At 35.5% G+C, this 20,867-nt stretch overlaps 1 protein-coding gene and 1 long non-coding RNA gene across 2 annotated transcripts in view; one reads left to right on the top strand and one right to left on the bottom strand.

Moving 5' to 3' along the window:
* Positions 1-20,867, bottom strand: part of ADGRL2 (adhesion G protein-coupled receptor L2) — a 450,339-nt gene that overhangs the window by 323,419 nt on the left and 106,053 nt on the right. The window lies entirely within an intron of this gene.
* On the top strand, positions 3,635-10,680 carry LOC118613390. The gene is made up of 4 exons (XR_004955471.1): positions 3,635-5,801; positions 6,524-6,597; positions 8,304-8,364; positions 10,351-10,680. It is a non-coding gene; the product is annotated as an uncharacterized LOC118613390 (long non-coding RNA).

The raw sequence follows: 20,867 nt of genomic DNA, 5'->3' as shown, positions 1-20,867 counted from the left end.
AAGGATTAGAAAAGAGATAACTGGTTTTTTCCTATTGTCACTTACTTTCCTAGGGATGAATATCTTTCCTTCTTTTCTTTGTTTGGAAAGTGTCTTCTTAACTTATAAATTTAAAGGGGAGGGACTGTATTTTTTTTTTTCAGGGACTATATTTACATCTTTGTTTTGTAGAATGCTTTGAAAAGTTAATCACGTTATTCAAATATTCAGAAATATAAGGCAAAATCATTTTGCTGGCCAAAACCAGACAAGTTGAGGACAGACAGAGGAGAGAATTTAAGCAGCAGCATTTTCATGTGGTAGCATCCACTCATAACCCAAAAGGTACGTCGAATATTGAGGCAGAGAATTAAAGACAGTTTAGCTCCAAGTGTTATCTCCCAAATAAAAGCAAATATCTGGGAAATTTTTCAGGGAGGAAAATTTTCAAGCCAGAGGTTTTTTGTTGCTTGATACACTTTAACAACCTCACTCAGAAACCTGTCTAGAAAAAAAAATCTCTGCATTGTGGATGCAAAATGAGGGAGGAGATGATAACTCAGATAAAGAACTGTGGTTGGTAATATATTTAATAGCCTAAAGTGATATGAAAGCTAATGCCAAAGCAATATATTCATGTTGCAGGTTCATGTAATTATATCTTGCCGACTAAATGACTTTCATTAACTGAATGAAAAGCTGAGCACTTCACTACAGTTTTATCACAAAGTAATTTTTTTAGATATTAATCGATGGTGACCACATTTGCCCCAGAACTAAACACACCACAGTGCAAATTTAGTTTTAGCATGTGGTTGACTGCCGTACTGAAATAATGATCTTTTGTAGTTGTTAATGATTTTAGTAAAATTGAACACATTCACAGCAGTTACAAGGATATTAATAAGTCTGTCTGTCATTAGAGTCACAACTTAGGTCCCGTCAAAATATTCTTGAGATGTTAAAACAGGCACATTGCTCACAATCTTGTGGCTCTCGAAATATTTTTATTCTTGTTTTTTCCTGGGAAGTTACAGTTAAGAAATTCCTCTATACTTGTTCCCACAAAGTCTTTTAATCTTAATTCATATACTGCCTAACTCTGTCATTCTTGGGTCTTAAAAAATTCTTACTGCATTTCTCATTTTTAAACCACATTTGGGCAGTCATATTTTTTTTCCCTGCTCCGTTAACTCTTAGCTGATGCTGCTAGTACAGCACTTGTCATAATGGGTTATAGGTAGTTGCCGAAGTGGCTGTCGCCAGCATTAGACTTTGAGTTCCCTGAAGGCAATAACCACCATTTCATTTTTGAATTCTTAGCACCTGTCATAGTTCCTGGCCTCTAGTCAGTGCTCACTGAGTGTCTGGTGATTAAATCAAATAGACACAATGCAGTGTGTTGATACTTAATGTGTTTGCTGATCCACATGACACAAGTTGTTCCTTATATTATACTTAAGTCTTCATTAAAAGCATGAAGCTTTTTTTTTTTTTTTTTTTTGAAGAATGAGTTTTTAAACCAGAAAAACATAATCACATTAGGGTTGAAAATAACTTAGTTTTCCAGTTTAATTACCTTTCAAAAGCTGTTTGCTGTCCAATGGCTTATATATTTTAAACATTTTCTTTCTGAAGAATGGGATTTTGAAAGATTTCTAATTTTTTTAAAACAGACTTTTACATTGCCAAGGAAAAGACATAATAAGTGAGACCCATCTTTCACCTGGTAAGTGAAAAAATTCCTACCACATCATTTGTTCAATTTGAGCCACCGATTTTAAATGGAAAAAGAAATTGAATAAATGTTTTTAAAAATCCTAACTGTTGAAAAGTTCTGTAATATAATCTAAAATAAATATATAACTTAACTTTTCCTTATAAAAAGGAAACTGGTAGGTTTAAAAACCATCTGAAGAATAAATATTTATGGAGCAGAATGACAACTTGACTTATCCAAAGCATTGGCATACATTTTCTTAGTGTTTAATGAAGTACTTCCACTTACAATTCTTCGGTGAACTGAAAGAAGAATTTCATTAACTATTTTTGAAAGATAATGAGGCCATGATCCCTTTCCAGACGTTTCACTTGTCAAATAATTGTAATCTTCCTTCTAAACCTCCCTGGTTGCTTGGTTTCTATTTCCTTGTTTATTGGGCAGTGATTTATAAAGAGAAGTGGTGATGTATACAGGTGAAGAGAAGTAGAAATGCTAGACAGACATTGGAGATCAGTTACATGTCAGGTGGGTTCAAAGCATGGAATCTTGTGCTCTGGACATTATTATCAATTCAAAAGTAATTTTATTAATTGAGAAGTTGGTAACTTGTAATCTCTTGAAGCATTGTATATAAATATACAATAAACAATATTCTTTATGTGTTTCTATATATACAGTCGCAAATCTATGTATGAAAATACGTAGAATATTTTCTGTTTCTCTGAAGGTTCTCATTTATGGTCAGCCAGGCTAAAAACTTCACAAAATTAAGCCATAATCTTATGTTACAAAAATTGTAGGTTCTTGAAGTTTTATTACTAAAGGATAATTATTACCTCAGATGTGGACAGAGAAAAAAAATTTTTCATGGTTCTTGCTTAGAAGCATAGGATATTTTCAATTCTTTCTCTATAGAAAGGACTCAAGATTACGACTCTGCAGAATTTCCCGTGGGGTCTAAGAAGAAGACTGGGATTTTTGCTTAAGAGCAGACTAATATAATTCTATTTTATAGTATCCTGAAGTGCAGGACTAAGAGGAAATAGAGCCCATAACACAGTGCCATTAAGGGTGCATGGTAAAAGGAACTTTTATATATAACAATAAAAATGTCGAATCACTATATTATAGACCTGAAGTAAACATAACTAATGTAATATAGTATCTCAACTATACTTACAATCAATAAATAAAATAAATAAAATTTTTCTCGGTAAAAAAATAAAGATAACAATATATAAGTTAATGATTACAATAAATGTTACACCAGTAATAATAATAATAATAATAAAACTAACATGTACTAAGTGTGTAGTATGTACCAAATACTATTGTAAACGCTTCCATGCATACATTTTTTCCCCCACAGTGACCTTCTGAGGTTGGCACTAGTATTAGCTTCATTTTACAGATGGGAAACTGAGACACAAAATTTTGCTCAAGTTCCTACAGCTAGTATGGGATAGAATGGGATAGAAACTGAAGCAGTTAGGCCCCGTGGTAATTGCCATTACACTACGTAATAGTGAGCACTAGATGATATGAGAGCTGTAATCTATTTGCTTTGCATCTTGGTACTGTCTATGTTTCTCTTAATTGCTCCTCAAGCTGTCATTCAATTCTATCTGCTTTGACTATGTTAGCTCTAGTTATGATGAATGGGCTAAACAAAATGATAATTGGCAACACCTGTAAAGTGTATTGTAAAAACCAACAGAAATTATTGTCCCTCATTTTTTAATATTCTTTGTATTTTAACCACCCCATTTCCATCCCTTAAAAATTAGTGAAAATGTTCCCAGGCTATTAAAAAAAGTTTAAATGGGGTAAAAGGATTGCCCCAGGGGAGGAATAGGGAAGTACTCATACTCCAGTTGCTGTGAGTGTTGGTTACTAACAGCTGACCTCATCTTCTGAGAAGTGAAACTGCCTTGTTTGGAATGTTCTCCCACTGGGGCAGCCAGCAGCCAATGATTAACTGATAGAAGGAGTATAAAAGGTCACCCTTCCAGGCTTCCCCCTCTTGCTGCAAGAGTGGATTAAATTCTAGCACTTCAGAGCTTCCTGTGGAATGAGGCTCCCACGGTTTTCAGCTGAACACACATCCTCGCTTAGGTTCTTCTCTTGCCCCCTTCTACTTCTTCCCTTCTGCTTTTCCTAAGAGCGCTCCCTCAATAAATTATTTTCATAAGAATCTTTTTTTAAAGTTCTGCTCTTAGGGAACTCAAGCCAAGATGGATGGTACTGGAAGTGGACCTAGGAAACTAAGGTAGGATTCTGGAGGAGGATGGCAAGGAGGCCCCTGTCAATGATCACATGAGCTTGAAAGTGGACACTTTCTCAGTCAAGCCTTACGATGGTAGGTACAGTATTGTTAGTCCCTGACATTCCATAGCAGTGTGATTGTTAAGATTAAAAGTCAGCAAACTATGGCTTGTGAGACAAATTTAGCTCACTGTTTTTTGTAAATAAAGTTTTATTTGAACACACTCATTTATGTATTGCCAAATAGAGCTGAGTATTTGAGACAGATACCTAATGGCTTGCAAAGCCTAAAATATTTACTATCTGATCCTTTACAAAAAATGTTTGCCAACAGCAGGCTAAATGTTTACCCATGGTGGCAAACTGGGTTGAGATATGGATAGAAAGTGATACCTTTGCTAGTGCAATGTCTCTAGTTTTGGGAGTTGAAGGAAATTGGAACTATAAGGACTGTGGATTTCAGTGATTAAAACTAAGTATCATTGAGATATTGAAGAGAGAAAATGACATGCATTATTAATACTGAAGTTATCAAATTATCACAAATTTAGCAGCTAAAAATAACATATACTTACTATCTCTCTGTTTCTATGGGTCAGGAGTCTGGGATGGCAAAACTGGCTCCTTCTGATGTACAGTCTTTTAGAGGACTGCAACTTGGGTGTCACCCAGGACTCTCATCGTAAGGCTTGAATGAGAAAGTGTCCACTTTCAAGCTCATGTGATCATTGACAGGATTCAGTTCCTTGTGAGTGGTTGCCTAATGGTCGCCCTCAGTTCCCTGTCACACGGTCCTCTCTCCAAAATGGCAGATTTATACCTCAAAACTGACATGACATAGGACGTGGTTCCATAGTGTAGTGGTTAGCACATCTGCTTTACACGCAGAAGGTCCTGGGTTTGCGTCCCAGTGCAGCCACAGTCCATGATCTATGGCCATGCCACCCTGAGCAAGGCTGATGTCGGGTTAGTACTTGGATGGGAGACCACCTAGGAAGACCAAGTGCTGTAGGCATAAATAATAATTAAAAAAAAAAAACTGACAGGAGATGGATTATGCTAGCAAGAAGGAAGTGACAATCTTATGTAGCCTAATCATGAAACTTACATCTCATCTCCTTTGTCATATCCTGTTGCTTAAAAGCAAGTCACAAGGCTAGCCCATACTCAAGGCAATGGATTATTCAATGGCGTGAGTGCTGGGGGGCAGGGTTCACTGAGAGCCATCTTTTTGTCTATTTGCCACAGAGGCTCAAATCTATTATTTAGAATTTAAAGCAAACTGTAAGAGTAAGAAAGACTTATTAGAAGCATTTAAAGAGACACTCATTTCTTTTAGGGAGAGGGAAGATAGATTTAAAGAAACAGTTACTGTCATAACTGCAAAAATGGCCGAACTTTAAGGAAGGCTATACTTTTAGCCTACACATGTCCAAATTCAGGGCCATGGAATAAAAAAGAGTGGATGCTGAGGTTTTGGATGGATGTCTGGGTAGTTGAGAACCTTAAATCTGCATATTTCCCTAACACTTCTGGCTTGTAGTAGTGGCTAGGAGGCCCTTTTCTCTTGTTGGAGAAGAGAGCTGTTTTCTCAAAGACTATACAGATGTCTTAGATGTGGCAGGTTTCTTACAAGGCAATCCTCAGGACATCTGTACTTTTCCTCATGGGAATCAGATTGATGATCTGGAACATATTTCAGCACATCCTTACTAGGAAAGTAATGGCTTACAAAATGGAGGAGATAAGTTATACACGAAGAGAGTTCCAGGAGTTGGCTGACATGTAGGCCCAGAGAGTAACCTGAGAGTGAATCTGAAGGTCCTGCATCAAGGTGGGTAGAATATCAGGCTATATGGAGGTTTGCTGTTGTGGGTTACTCTGTTGTGACACAGAATTTACCATCTTACCAAGACCCAGGATGATAGGCTTAATATAAGACTAAGACAGCTCTTACTTGCTTGAAAGTGTGATGGCCCACATGAAATGAAGTAGAGATCTCACCACTTTAGTAATAGATGTTGGAGGAAGGAGGAAGCAGATCTTTTTTTCTTTTTTTAAGGGCATGCAAAAATAGGCTCATTATGTAAGGCTAAAAATTCAAACTTGACTAGGTTCCCCAGGAGGAGGGCTTAGAGATATTCTGTTTATTAACAGAATCAGCTGATGAGGGTGATTCAACAGTGGAGCAGTTTAGTTCTTCTCAGGCCAAGGATATCAGGCAAGGCTGGGATTCATAGAAACAGTGGAGATGATAGGGTTACAGATTAACAGAGGCTATGGGGCTGCATGTTAAGTGTCAGAAGCAAAGTTGGTGCAATCACCACAAAGGGAAGTAAAGTTGGAATTGTCTATTCTACAGGCGAGGCAGAGGCTGTCACAAAGTATCTATGAAAATGGCTACCTTGTGTAAGGGAAAGACAGATGGGCAGCTAACAAAGACATTATTTGTGTTTGTAATCAGATAAGACTTAAAAAATAGATGAGCAAAGGGTTGAGGTCAGGTAACACCATGGAAGTTCTTAATCTCTCGCTGTGTCTTCGGATGTGATCCAGTTCTCAGATCCGGAACCTACTGATTGAAGGAGATGCTGAGTCCCCACGAGAAAGGAACTGCAACATTACAGCAAGTGTGTGATGCCCCAGTCCTCCCCAAAAAGATAAGAACTATTTACTCAGAAAATGTACACTGGGGAAAAGGGGTTACTCAGATCTTTTTGGAACTGTTACATGTAAGATAGTATCATCATGGGCCTACTGTTAGAGTGCGGATATTTAAATGTCAGGAAGTGAATGAAGTCCTGACCCAGATTTATTTCATGGTGTGTCTACTCCCTCTACATACTCTCCCAGTTGTCATTTACCTAGTCCTTAAATGTATAATTGGAATGAACCTATTAGGAATTGGTAGAATTCTACCATTGCTTTCTTGATTAGTTATTGTATCAGCAAAGCCAAACAGAAGTCCTTGAAACTATCTCCTCTGCCAAGTTAGTAAATCAAAATCAGTGATCACATCCCAAGGGAAATTATAAAACTTAGTACCATTGTCAGAGATTTAAAGGATACATGGGTAAGAATACCCATCCTACTCACATGTAATTCATCAGTCTAGGTGATATACAAACTAGATGGGTCACGGTGAATGATAGCGGACTACTGCCAACTTATTCAAGGTATAGTTGCAACAGTGGCTGCTATGCCATATGTGATATATGCACCGGGGCAAGTTACCTGGATACAAGGATATGTGGTTATTATTCTGGCAAATGGGTTATTTTCAATACCCAGCAGGAAGGAGGATCAAGAAATAGCTTACATTGATATGGATGAGCAACAACGGTCAGGTCTTGTCTCAGTGCTATGTTAATTCTCCAGCTCAGTCAAAATATAGTCTGAAGAAATTAGAACTGTCTGGAGATTCTGCAGATCATTGTATTTGTGCACTATATGTGTAACATCATGTTAATTGGACAAAGGAACTCACTTTATGACAAAGGAGGTATGGCAGTATCATCATGGGCCTACTGTTAAAGTGGGGATATTTTGGAACTGTTAGATATAACTGGAGATATATAACCATGGTGTTCACTGGACCTACCATACTCTGGCATAACTAAGGCACCAGCTTGGAGATGATACCCTCTAAGGTTGGGTACCATCTTTCAGGGTACCGTATACATTTTAAACCAATGGATATTATATGGTGCTCTGTTCCCAACAGGTAGAATACACGAGCCCAGGAACCAAAGGGTGGACATAACATGGACTTCACTCACCATTACTTCCAGTGACTCATTTCTATGACTTTAGGTTTTGTGAGTCTAGAGGTCCTATGTCCCAATGGGAGGAAACTTCGACTAGGGGATATTGCAACAGTCTCAGTAAACTTAAAGCTATGACTATTACCAGATTACTTTGGGCTCTTTGTGCCAGTAGACTAGCTGTACCCCAAAAGTTATGATATTAGCAGGAAAACTGACCTGATTATTGTGAGGAGGCAGCAATACTGCCCCATATCAAGGCATGGAGCAATGTGTTTGTCATTCAGGTAATCCATTGGGGCATATTCTCATGCCTTGTTTGATTGTAATGAATAAGTAGAGCAGCCATGATCTGATTAGGGCATGGCAATCAGGTGCTCAGATGTCTTAGAGATGATCACATGGTTTACCTCTCTAGGCAATATATTTAGACCTGCAGAAGTACTAGTCCTTGAAGAGAAGCATCTAAAAGGGGGTTGGAAGAGAAAGAAGATGTCCATGTTATGACCTCAAGGTAAACTACAGCAGGAGAAGCTGTAGTTTGTTCTGCTAACTTTTCTCTTATATATTAGCCCAGAAAATGTGAATAACCGGAATCCTGGAGAAGTCATGCCTTGATGGAATAAACTTAATGTAAGAAGCAAATGGGTCTGAGCAGTGCAAGGGATGGGCAATGGTGGTTATTGTTGGCACCTCTCCCATTCCCCAGCTCCTGTGAGTGTTTGGCTGCTAACCGCTCATGGCTGCACCCTTGCCAAAGATTTATCCTTAGCCGGACAGTGCCAACTCACGTGGGAATTACCCTCCCTGGACATAAGGGGGGCTATCCCTGTGGTGTAATTCATGTTCCAGAGCTCCCCAAGGGACCAGGCTAAGCTAAAGCCAGTTTTCGACTGAGATCACATATTCCTTGGCTATCTTCTTTGGCCTATTGTGCTTTTCTTCCTCCCCTTCTCCAGAGGGTACTCTGAATTAATAAACCATTTTCAGAAAAATTCAGTCTTGGGCCCTGCTTTAGTAATTCTGACTTAAGACACCATCTCCTACTATTAACTATATTGAAAAAAATCTTTTTTTCCATCTATATCACTCTGACCTAAATCTGATGGTATGAAAACTTGTATAGATTGAAGCTGCTAATTCAAAAAAAAATTTTTTTTGTCCTCTCCTTAATTTATTACTATAGCCAAGGCTCTCGTTTTCAATTTTCAACTTTACAATAACTGATGACCATTTTTCTATTCTTGTTATTTTCCAAGCTTTCTGCCCTACTGATGCCAATTATCTTTTTAAAACACAATTCTGATCATGTTGCTTAAACATTTTGGTGACTTTCCACCATATCCTGGGTGAAGTCTCAACTCTTTAACATAATATATAAGGCTTTGCTTATTGGGTTGCAATTATAGTAGATTCTTACTCTACAGCCTGTACACCATGTACTGCAGTCAGATTCAACAACTTATTCCTTGAATGAGACATACTTTGGTTTGGATTCATGTTATTCTTTCTGCCTCAGATGGCCCCTCCTCCCTCTTCTGTTTGTGAATACCTGCTTGTCTTTTAAGAAACAGTTTAGTTATTAATTTTTCTGTGAAACTATCATTAACCAACCCAGCACTTTCTTCCAAACTTCAGGAAGAATTAATAACATCCTTCTCTGGGCTCTTATAACTCTATACACCTATGTTATAATGCTTGTCATTAATTTTTTTCCTAATTGTTTATTAACACATCTTTCTCTCCCATATGACTTTTGTTGTTTAAAGAACCATGTGACTTATCTTTGCATGTAATGATTATCATATGGTTTAGCATAGTATTCTCAAATACACATACATACACAAACACACATATAAATTGAATGAGAAACTTGGCTTATTCTTAGATAGGTTCTCTGCATGACACGTTGTTAGTTCTATTCTAATTCCTGCCTTCAGTCATTTTTCTCTTATTGGAAATTTGGAAACTGAAGAGAGCCTTTGCACAACTGTTTGTTCATTTATGTCAAATGGCTGGCCATACCTTCATTCTCTCATTGTACAAGTTTGCATAACTTTAAATCCTACTCATTCGGACACATTCATGTTCTCTGTGATTTGTAACAAACAGGGGCTGACAAACTTCCAAATGGCAGTAGTGAGCCTGAAATTTAGCAAGGTGACATAGATGAAAGCCTGTATTGTATCTCTTTTCGAAGGTGGTAAGCAAGCATGGGAAAATAGAGAAAACACTTTACAAGTAGTAAACCCTACTTACTTTATGACTTTTTTGCATTGTAGTCACTTTGAAGGCCAGTTTAATTGGACAGTGTTTTTGCCATCTAGACTTTCAGATAAGCAAAAAAGTGATGCTTTTTAAGTTTTCAACTTTTTCTTTAAATTATTTCTTTATATTTTTGAGGGGCCAGATCATGGGTTCGGCCTGAGGAAGTTCAAATAAATATACTTATGAAAAATCTCCAGTACATTATTGAAAATTATACTAGTGATCTTGGAATAAACCAGAAAGCAAAAACAATAATAAAAGCTCTGCTTTATAGGAACTCAATGGTTAATGTGGCATAAAACCTGGTTATGAGAATCTGACCTGCTAATCATATTCATTGTTTTTCTCCAGCCTCATTCTCAGCCTTGGCTCCTCCAGCTTCCTCTAACTTCAAAGGAAACTCTGCATGAAGAGCGAGGGCACACAATAGAAGAATTGGTCCGATTATCCCTCTCTGTTTGGAAATGAGTAAAGATTATAAATATGTGTTCTTCTTTCTGTGCTTTGGACTATATAATGTCAATTACTTCAAGCAAAACCCCCTACCCAGGCTAATGCACAGATTTAAATTATATCAAAATTGTAAAAAATTAGAAGCAAGATATTAACAATAATCCATAATGTTGTAACATAATGTAATACATGTTTATTTTCATTGGCTTTAGCTGGTATAATAAGAAAGCAAATTAGTTTAGGGATTTAAATTTTATATTTATTATATCCTAACCTGCTTTTCTCTTCCTTTGCCACTTTATATTATGAATGAGGTAATTAAAGAGTCTACTTCCCTTTTCTACTATAGCACATGTTCGCCTCTTTAAACATGTTTCTGTCTTTGTGAATGTGTGTGTGTGTATGTACATTGGTTATTTTAACCAATGTTTGAAAATGAAGTTGTAATGCTAAAGGCCAAGGGAATAAATTAGCCTGACCTGGTAATTAAAAGACCACATATAAGTATTAACCAGGAACCATTGTTGGACTTTCCATTCTCAACCCAAAATGAAAAGGCAAGCATAATAATCCCAGATCAAGACTTACACCAAGTTAAACAAAATAATGAAGGATCAGGGATTCTGGAAGGACCAAAGTTTGAACAGGAGACCTTTAGTTCTTCTGCCTGCCATGCATAATAATACATCCTGTTTTTTTCATAGGTGCTTATGATTCTGTGAGAATGAAAACATTTATAACTTCCATGTGAATGACTAGGTGCTCTGGACCCTCTCTTCTCGTTTAGGATTATTTCGCATAGAAGTGAATCAATACAATTTGAACTACCAAATAAAAATAACAACACAATCCCCAAGGAAGTCTTTATTAAAGACTTAAAGCTGTGTCCTATTAAGCTTCTGGACTATTTGGGATTGTTCGAACTAATATATATATATATATATATATATATATATATATATATATATACACACACACACACACACACACACACACATATATAATGAATAAATTCCATCAAGGTTGGCTTGCTGTTTAAATTTCTTTAATAAAGAATCGATTTCCCTTCTGAGAGTCTAGATGGACCATAAGTTTCCATATTAGCCAATCAAGTCTTATAAAATAATAACAATAACTGGAGATTTGATCTCAAAAAGATTTAGTTTGAGCTATTTCTGCTCACGAATGTAGAAGATTGCACTTAAGTAACATGAGGCATTTTTTTCATTACTAAAAAGTTTAGAAATGTATAAATATAAATGAGTTTTTTATGAACCGAATGATTTAGTAAGCCCTAGCTTTAGTAGTTTGTCATTTTTTAGCCAGCTGTTAGGCTTGACTTACCAGTGGCCCAAGAAAACAGAGCAAGAAACTTGAATGCAAACCTTTCAACCAGGTAACATTATGGTTTATAAGTGCCAATGAATGACATTTCCTCACGAAAACCTTAGAAATTGCCAGTGTCGCACATTTTATTAATCCATGTTTAACCTGAAGCTTAGAAACTAACTCCCCTTCTTCCTGTCCTCAAAATTTCTATTACCAACTGTACTATGTTGAAGTTTATATGACAGGCCATTTCAACACTTTTGTTTAGTTAAATGGAAGTGCATCACTTTTAAAGAAAAGCTCTATTGCCAAAAAATATAAACAGCCCTAACTTTGATTAATATAAATATTTAAAAACCAGAACATACTGTTACATCTTACAAAAACAACTCTGATGTAGCTGATGGGAAAGAAAAAGTGCTTTCATACATTAGATGAATCCAACAAAATACAGCTGCAGAACAAAATTTTAAGTAAATATGAATTGTTTGTCTTTTTACAGGGCTCTGGTATTTACTTAAATGGAGTTATTTTAGAACACTTATGTTTCATTAATAACAACTAAAGTGTTTTTTTTTTTTTGTTTTACAGTTTTAGTTCTGAAGTATTTGATTTAAATTTCAAAGTCCTCTAATTAAAAAATACCATTAAAATTATTCCTCCTGCCCAGTTTAGGATTTTGCTAATAAGCCACTGGACAAGAGATGTATAAAATGAATAGATGAAGAAAAACTTTGACAGCAAAAGCGAGGTCTGGAGGATGAAGTTAGTTTATTAGGCCCCATTTGTCACGAATGGCCCTGCTGCACATATAAAAGCAAATCCCTCTACCTTAGAAGATTAATTCTGAAGGAGGCACTCTTCGGTCAAAGTATACATAAGCGTGTGCCTAATCTCAGAGAAATCAGGCTATTTTCTCACAGCAATTAAGCAGAGGTCTGGGGTTTCACCCACAGTGTATTTAAACACAGGATACAATTAAACCCCAAAGTATTAATATCTTTGCTCTGCAAAATTGCCCAGGAAATAGATTTTGTCCTCTTCCAAATGAAAAGCAAGGCAAATTAAGAGAATAACTTGATTCTTAGTTAAGTTGCTTGAAATAAGTGTTGTATTTTCTCCTAATTGCAAACGTCTCATGTACATAAAGATAGTTCTTACTTTACAATAGGGTAAGAGTTATAAACTTTTTAGTTCCTTTAATCTAAACAAACAATGAATCTTAGAGGTTTGGATAAAAATGTACTGTAATTAAATTTCTTATTCAGCATATGTTAAAAATCACTCCTTATAAAACTCTAAGAACTCACTGTTTACTACCAACAAAATGTCACAACTGGAAGTTTTGCAACCTTTGTAAAGAGTAAAAAAGTAAATGTAAAAAAAAGTAAATCTTAAGCAATCAAATGTTCAGAGGAATTGCTTTCTGCAGAGGTTTTTCTTGAAGTCATTTTAGTAATATACTCATCTCGAGTCAAGAGCTAATTTTATAGAGAAAATTATTGCCAGTTTAAAAGACTGCTTCAAAAATTATAAGTATTAAAAAAGCACATACAAAATGACCTTTATTTATTGGGCATTAGTTTCCTAGTGGCAAAATTTTAATAGTATCAAAGTTATATTAAATAAATCACCACCTTTGTACAGATTTTGAAAAAACTCTGATATTAAAAACATTTTTCTTCATATTACAATTACTGTTACTTCTCTTTTGTCTACACATCAGATTAATATTCCATTTTATTGCCAAACCAAATTGTCTTTGAATTTTTGGGGGAAGAGTAGTAGAGGGAAGTTGGTTTTGAAATTGTAAAAGAGAAATAGATTTTTATTTATATTGTTGAATCAATATTTATTTAATTTATATGAGTTTCTAACAAAATAGTTGGTGTATGATCCAGTGAGAAATTATAGTCCATGACACATAGGCATGTTCTTAGAAATTCAGAAAACTGAAAGAATAAATCAAAATAGAATTAATTAGATGTAGGATGGTATGTATATATGTGTGTGCACTAACATACTTTCCTATTTAATACTCTATTGTTGACCTTAAGCACTTAAGGTCAAGTGCACAAGGCAATGTCTCCTTGAAACCATACTATAAATAGTTTAGGCACTTTTTGATGTGTGCTGGAATATGTGAGAAGGCATGCAATCTGAATTTTATGAAGGATTGTTTTAATAGGACCAATGACTCTAATAGTACTTCTTGCTGACATCACCGGTAAATTGGTCTATCCTAACCTTTAAAAGTGCAGCATATCCCAAAATGAGTTAATTATTAAACAAAAGTTCTTTTTTTGAGTGCAACTGACCTTTAAATGATTATTTCTCAGCACTTGCAACAAAGAGAATCTCACCTATCACCTTTACACTTTTGATGCTATAGGGAGTAGATCCATAACCTTTTTACAACGCTTAGAGTGCAGTACAACATGGAATTATAAACACTAATGAGCACTTTTTTCTTTAAGGGAGGAAGTCCTACTACTTTATTAGATTGTTGCTCTGCAGTACACAGAAGCTATGGAAAAGTATAATAATAAATCATTTATTTTGATCAACTTGCAACTATTTTAGAAAATATAACCCCAAAGCATCAAGGAGTTATTTACTGATAATGACAGTTTCTACTGAAATTTCCTTCCCTCAACTTCCAAGGTGTGTGTGTGTGTGTGTGTGTGTGTGTGTGTGTGTGTGTGTGTGTGTGTTGGGGCAGTGGTGGGGGTGTGTGATTTAAAGAGTTGTATCTGATGAAAAAAATATTATCTTTAGGTTATGATACTTTTACAATATTTGTAGGCAATTTAAGTTACACCTACATGGAACCAGCACAGTACTCCTTTTCATTAACTGGGAGGAAAAGCTTTTGAAACTCCAGAAGTATTGGTGGAATACATACCCTGTAATGTTAGTGATTTTAAAATTTAAACATCTTTCCTTGTAAAGATGTAATGGGTATAATCAAGTCATGATTTTCCTTAATTAAGTGGAGATTGTAATTATAAACTTTATTCTCAGGAATTCAATCCAGCGCATATTAGGAAGAACTAATGTTTTCTGGGATCACTTTACTAATATAAGGAGATCCACATTATTTCAAGTCCCAGTAGTCTTTTCCTGAGCAGATAACCTAGTTTACACGTTAGTAGAGCTGCTGAATCTAATAAAGGTTTTGTTAGCCTAAATATTTTCTCTTAAAAAAAAGTATTTTAATTTTGAAAAACTTCAAGAAAAAGTTTCTTGATCTGAAGGATTTAAATATTGTTAACAAGCTAGCATGTTCGTTATTTTATATACATTTTACTGTAACATTAAAGTATAAGTAAATATTTATGTTCCAGAGTAAATTTTTTTTCCTGCAAAGCTGATCTTATTTATAAAATACTATTTTAGAAACATGTCGGATTCTAAAATTTTTTTAAATATTAACTTTCCACAATAAAAAGCCATTTTCCACCTGTGTGTTCTTTCTCCCTTCTTTTCCCATATCTCTTAGAAAGTGAATATATTGGAATGAATTACTGAGATATTTGAGAATTTTTCCCTAAACAATGAAAAATAACTGGTTAGAAATAATGTTCACTTATGATTCTGTTTTTGGCTCTGACTTGGTAATGTTTTGTAAAGCAGGAGGGGCAGCCACTTGACTTCATTAGAGAAATAAAACTTAATGTCCTTTGGAAACATTGGGCTCTAAAAGAAAAAAAAATAACAGAGAGATGACTCATTTGATTCCCTTTAGTTTAATTCACAAAAAGGCAAATCGGTTATTTTATTGGCATGTAATCACAAAGAAAAATACACAGACTTAAGACTAAACAGACTCATTGTCAAGACTTCCTGGGTCTTATTCATTAATTATCATGGCTGCCGACAAACAACAGATGAAAATCAACAATGCTGGATAAAATAATCATCAAGGGCTTCTATGTCTGTAAACTATTTAAATTCTTGAAATTGAATATTTATGATGAGTGATGCTCCTTTAATGTGTACCATATTTTCACCAGCTCTTAGCCAAGACTGTGTTCAGAACCCCCAGGTGCTCCTGTCTTTTTTCTACATCCACCTTTCTCTTGGAGTCATCATGGCCCGCTCTGCTAACATTACGCCTGATAGAAAACTGAACACCCAGTGTCTCTTCGAGCCTCTCAAGAGTCTGCTCATTTTGTGATACTCTGCTCCATCCTTAACAGTAGTTCAGTTTCACTGCCCTTTCAAAGGCAGCCCCCGTGAAACAGTTGTGAAGTTTATTTTGCGCTTATCAGTACAATGTAAACCAGTGTGGGCTTACCTCTTTGGGGTTAGGGAACCCACATTGTCTGTGAGCACAGACAGCACTTTTTGGCCACAGATGTGACTGGTTAACTGTACAACCATGGAGGATAAATCCACATAACAATACTTCATTCACCAAGGAAATCTGCAGTGGATTACAGCTTCTCTATGGCTAAGTCTGGTCTTAATTTAGTGCTTTTATTCAGTTTTCAACCACAAACGAGCCCCTTATGAGGCATTCACTATGCAGAATTGACAACTCTTTTTATCTACTTGAAAAATATTTTTGGATAATAATTTATGGTTACAAAATATTTTAAGCAGTTTGAATAGTTATATTATATTCTTTCAATGCTTAATGATGCAAAATCCCCTGTAAAAATGGAATGCCAGGCAATCTGGTAATTTTACATACAGTATTCATAACAACAGAGCTATTTGGCCATACAGAAACACAAATTTAAAAAAAAAAACTGCATATTTCATAGGAAGTCTTATAAAGACTTTTAAAAGCTCTTAAACTGTATCTTGGGAGAAAATTAGAATTCAGAACAGTGTCTAAAGGCCCTATGTATATGGGTGAAAAAATAATTTTGGCAAGCACTGTATTTTATTTATGGGTTATTATGTTTAAAATAGCATATTTCGAACACCCTTCAGAAGGAAAAAAAAGCTGCAGGTCTCTCTGAGGACACAAGGGAGAGTTCATATGCTACTTATATTTTATACATGAAACCAAAATGTGTGGGTAGGTTTGTACTTTTTCACCATCAAATGTATTCTCTTAATTTATATTCTGCATTAATGCCATCTTTTTTTTTTTTTAAGAAAAAATCTATCTGAAGGTGCTCATTATTATTGGGTAAATGGTCATTTTCAAGGACTGATTGCCAGTAACTGCAACTACTCTGAAAACCTCAAACAGGCTGGAAAACATCATATACCTTTCAAAAGTGGAAAGTGCCAGTAACGGAGTTTGTCATTTTAGATGCGCATCTTCTAGTATTGCCAACCAGTGACCCTGTAACTGGAAACGGGACCCATGTACATAAGATGGAATGCATTTCATCAACAGAGACAATGAAAGTAGTGTGGTTGATGTTCTTTGATATGATAAGAGTTCCTTTGCGTTGCTTCAGATTAATTTAAACCGTGGTTACACAAAGCTTTATGACTTTCCTCTTGGCAGAACTTGAGCACTTTCAGACTCATTGATACAACAGATTCTTCCCATTGCAGAATGAACACCCTGCGGCTTAACAAAGGAAAACATTCAACTGAGGTACTTACTGTGTTTTCCTCATTAGTGGCTGCACTGTCTTGAGCAGGGGATGAGTGTTTGAGGAAGAGCATCCTTGGCATTAACAAGAAAGGACATTGCTTTTACAAGGAAGAATCCTTTATGATTTTCTAAAACATCTCTTCTCAAGTGCCATATGTAAATCATACTTTAAAAAAAAAAGGAAATTATGTGTGTGCTTCAGGGGAGAAAACTACATAAATGCGCAATAGAAAAATAATGAACTGTATCGCTTTGGTTAGTTAAGCAATTATTGCTTTTTTATGGACTCAAATGTTGTTTGGTTTTCATCATAAAAACAGGTGGGTTTGCTTTTTTAATTGTTGTTGGTTTGTAATTTTGCTCAAAAGAATTATGTTATCATTCTTTTAGAAACTGTCTTGTTCTGCGTTTAATCTGGTAGCTGGGTTTCATCACCTTCATAGATGTTCTAATGAAGGCTTAAAAGAAAAGTTTAGAAAGATGATAAATTAGATACGGAAGCACTGTATTCAAATGCCACTTGCTATAATTCCTAAATCATTTCTATTAGAATTAATTTCATTAATAATACCACAGCTACCTTCTGTTGTTTATCTCAAACATATTAACATATAGATAAGAGTAACTTCTGTAACGGAATACAGAGATTTGGAATTATGACAACAGCAATGAACTAGCTTAGATAATCAAAGCAAAAATAGTTTCTAATCACCAGCCAGCCATAGGTCAATGAACAAGATTCTGAGGAAGATTTGGTGCATTCTCTCTGATCCGTGTGGTACACAGATCCATTATGTTCCTACACCACTTACATTACACCTTGTGTACCTGGATGCTAATCATTTTTCTCCTTCTTCTTCGTGCTGAGTATTATATGTGAAATTAGAGTAGGGGGGGTCATTTAACAATGAATGTCCCCCTTGTATAACCATTAAGAAACTATCCAGGCTAAATAACTTGTTGGGTTTTTTTAAGTCGCTGTACAATTTCAAGGTTTTAATGGTCCTTAAAATACAATATCCTGTATCATTTATTTCCTGAAGTGGAAGCTAGTGCCAGCCTTTGGAATTCATGTAAAACAAGTGGTTCAATACTGTTTGAAGACAGAATGAAAACTTGATAAGCAATTAATCTACCTTGAATGCTTTCCTAATGATTTGCACCTTTTCTTACTGATCTTAAAAAAAAAATCTAGATTTATTCAGAAGAAAATCAAATAAAACATACATCCAAATATTTTTATAGTGCATTTGTTAGTGTGAAACCCACACAATGGGGCAGGAAAGAATGAATCTTTAAATGATTTAAAAATAAAGGTGTTTCTAGTTGAACAGTAACAACTTGATTTTTTTCCCCTGTGCCTTGAAGCTATTGGAGAAGGGAAAGATTTGAAACAGGAAACTGGATAAATGAGCATAGAGAAGGGGCTAATTTCCTAACATGATAATCCTGCAAATGACACCTGGTTGGGGAAAAGTTGTCATAAGCTGACTGCTGATTTGTAGAGGCCTAGGCTTAAAAGTTAGGGCAGGCCAGAGACATTATTGAGACTCAAGACTCAGCTGCAAAACAGAGCTGAGTGACTGATGTGTGTAATACAGCCAGTGTGTTACCAAGGAGCCTGGAGAGAACATAGACAAGTCTTGCCAGTAAAGACATATTGTCTGAGAGACATTGTATGGGCAGAAGAGACTCTTTTGGCTGACCATGTATACATGCAGACTGAAGACTTGGGAGTCCAAGAGCAGAAGAGAATGGACCTCACTGGTTAGTGAGGTCATGAGAACTAGAGTGTGGCACAAATTCATGGAGTGTGTTGATAGTTGAGGGCTGTGGCTGAAAAGTTCATGACTTTTCTTACTCATAGAAATGGCAAATGCAAAGATATAGAATTCAATGAAAAGTTGAAGGGTTATCAGAGCACAATGAACAGGGACAATAACAAAGCCTTGAGTAAATGCCGAAGGCATCTCAGGAGCTTCTGTAGGCTTGGATACTTTAAGAGATATTCCTTGTAGGAAAATGATAACCATGCCTGAAAGGATAAGCATCGGATCCAACAAGATGATGTGTATATCTAAGATGGGGACTGAGACTGAGATCATAATACCCTATGTCTTAGTGACGAAGTACTGGAGGTTTTGCATAAGTATGATAATTGCACATATTAATATACACACATATATGCATATACCTAAATTAATTGCCCGGTAAAATATATATAGCCTTCACTCAAATTTTTGAGTTAATCAAGAACAAGAACACTGGTTGCCAAAGTCCCAAGGCATAGAATATTTATTCAGGCACCAAGTAGAAACACCTGAAATGTGGGTGTGCCGAACTAAGCATTCCATCATATTTTTGGCACTTAGTGAAGACTGACCTCCATCAAATCTGCCACACACTGTAACCTGGTTGAGCACTACATGCCTATCATCTGAATGGGGTTAGTCTCTGATTGGACTATTGCCAAGTAACCCAATTTTAAAATAGCACAAATTTTAATTATATGTTTCATTTAACTGACACCTGTCCTTGGAGGCTGTCATCAAAATCTAACAACCTGTGATGTGGGAACTATTATTATCTATGATTTATAGAAAGGCAAAAATAAATAAGAGAAATAAAGAAAGGCTGAGAGGTTTATGGCATGGTAGAATTGGAAGACTAGAGATTCTACTGGTGAAAAAGAGGATCACATCAATTACCTAGAAAAGGTATAGAAAATGAAAACCCAGACCACTGAATTTCTGGTGTTTCAAGTATGATTTTACTAAATAGCCACTTCATCCATAATTCCATGTTGTGGATGTAGTAGACCATTCTTTCTCTGGGTAAACTGGGAAAAAATGCCTCCTGAGTAACATGCTTGAAGCTGAGAATGTGTCCTTTGTAAAAATAAGTTCTACCGATTTAAAAATCCTGTACTATGTGTCTTCTGTACAAGAGAAAAAGTGTGATGAGGAAAAGGGATGGGGTGTAGATGGAACAAGATAGATAATGCATCGATAATCGTTGAATTTCAATAATGAGTATTTGGGGTTTGTTAAATTATTCTGTTCACTTTTGTGTAATTTTGGAATTTTCCAAAATAAAAAGTTAAAAGAAATTCAATTTAGAGAAACATTTAGATACTTGTACAATTTTGTTTGGGCAAATTAATTTATTTTATACTGCAAAAGATGGCCATACACATGACAGATCATCTTATATTAATTATATTATATTACTCTGCTTATGTTAATGATCTCACTGTATAGTAAGTCCTCCTAAAAATGAAAAAACAAAAAATTTGTACATATTTTTTCTAGCTTCTGCATTTATAAGTAGTCTTTCTTATAACAGCCTTGGTTTCCAGACTGAATTTCAAATATGCTTCCTATTAAGATCAAATTTAGCTATAAAATAATTAGCCCTTAGTCCTAATTCTAATGGAAATGTTAAGACTTAACTATTCAGTGATAGTAGCACTTTTAGATACTGCTGCTTACAGTGATCTATGTGAAATAATTAACAGACT

The sequence above is a fragment of the Rousettus aegyptiacus genome, unplaced genomic scaffold (assembly GCF_014176215.1).
Source record: "Rousettus aegyptiacus isolate mRouAeg1 unplaced genomic scaffold, mRouAeg1.p scaffold_m13_p_1, whole genome shotgun sequence".
Classification (NCBI taxonomy): domain Eukaryota; kingdom Metazoa; phylum Chordata; class Mammalia; order Chiroptera; family Pteropodidae; genus Rousettus; species Rousettus aegyptiacus.
This window is presented reverse-complemented; position numbering and strand designations above follow the sequence as displayed.